We start from the raw sequence: 1,579 nt of genomic DNA, 5'->3' as shown, positions 1-1,579 counted from the left end.
CCGCATTTTTTATTTCCTTGCCATTGTCGGGATTTGCCGACATGCGAAATTTCGACCTATTTGCCGAAAATTTACCATTTTTTACAAGATTTTTCCATTTGATGGTTTGAAATGAAAAAAATGAATAGTTAAAAACTTTTCTATGTTGAAAAAATAACTATTCTACAATGTTCAACTCAAAATTATAGTCTTCGGCTGAAACTTCATATGTTATTCAGAAAATGAAGTCAAAATCGCTACTTTTTTCCCATGTCGGCATATGCCGACATTGGCAAATAGGTATTTATACATAGTAGAAATAAAGCAAAAAGTAATGAATGGAACAATTTTAGTCGTCTAGAAACCTCCAAACAAAAGAAAAGTGTCAATATTGCAATTATAATTTTTTCCTGCTCAAAGTAATTCTTGAGAAAAAAAATATGTGTGGATTTGTGTATTGAAAGTTTTTCATTTGAGTTGATTTCGTTTTGAGAGTTTGTTGTTGCTTGAAAAATTGTTTTCTCGCTACGCAAGTTTCTGCGTAGCTAGCCCCTGTATCTATAAGGCTGGAACACCAGATTCTTCCAGTCGTTTTTACAAACTAAATCCCGTAGTACTATTATTATTAGTATTGCTATTATTAGTATTACACGCATTATAAACAACTCCAGTCTAGCAAATAGGTCGAGGGTGTAAAAAAATAGGCCGGCAAATAGGTCGAACCTTAAAAAATACGCGCGGCAGTTAAAGGGTTAAGGGATTCTCAGGTCAGGATCCTAATCAACCTAAATTTAACATGTAGCGAAAATATGGCAAAAAATATATTTTTGTGGAATGTTGAGCATTGCTGGGAGATAATTAGCAATTCACAGCGGTAAGAATAGGTTCCAAATTAACTAATCCTAGGTTAAGATGCCAAATTTTATGATGTTATTTTTGGCATATTCTTAACTTAAAAATTCTTATAGTGTACATTCTTATAAAAAAGGCATGTATCATGTCAACAGAATACCCAATATTACCAGAAAACCAAGATTGGAATTCTGTTAGCCTCGAAAAGAATTTTGACATTTTTCAAATTTATTAATTTCATTTTATGAACTTTAAAAATAATTATTATGGTAATAAACTAAATAAAATCCTGAAAAAAACGTATTAAATAGAATTTCATCTTTTAAATTTGGAGGTATCAAATTTTAAGGTTCAGAAAACGTAGTTTTTTGAAATTAATCAAATGTATAGACCACTTCAGGTTTGAGGATGTCAAGAAAATTGTTACTATGAATCATAATTACTAACGGTCTCGTCTTTGGCGAAATAAGGACGAACGAAATTTCTCACTTTTTTTTAATAACCTAGGCGTGTGTTACAAAAATAACTTAAATATCTTATGAAAATAATAAGGTAACTGAAGTTGAAAAGTAACAAATCACAATTATTAGGCGATCTCAAAATTTTATACCGATATCAGAAAATAAATTCCAAAGCATACCTTAAGAGTACCCTAATTTTAGTGGGAACTAATTTTCGCAATTCGAAAAAAAAATGCATTTCGAGGGAATCAATTTTTCATGTTTTGATGAAAGGTGAGCAAATTTGT

This window comes from Clytia hemisphaerica, unplaced genomic scaffold (genome assembly GCF_902728285.1).
Source record: "Clytia hemisphaerica strain Z4C2 unplaced genomic scaffold, Clytia hemisphaerica genome assembly, whole genome shotgun sequence".
NCBI classification, from domain to species: domain Eukaryota; kingdom Metazoa; phylum Cnidaria; class Hydrozoa; order Leptothecata; family Clytiidae; genus Clytia; species Clytia hemisphaerica.
The sequence above is the reverse complement of the archived record's forward strand: the minus strand, read 5'-3'. Positions refer to the sequence as shown.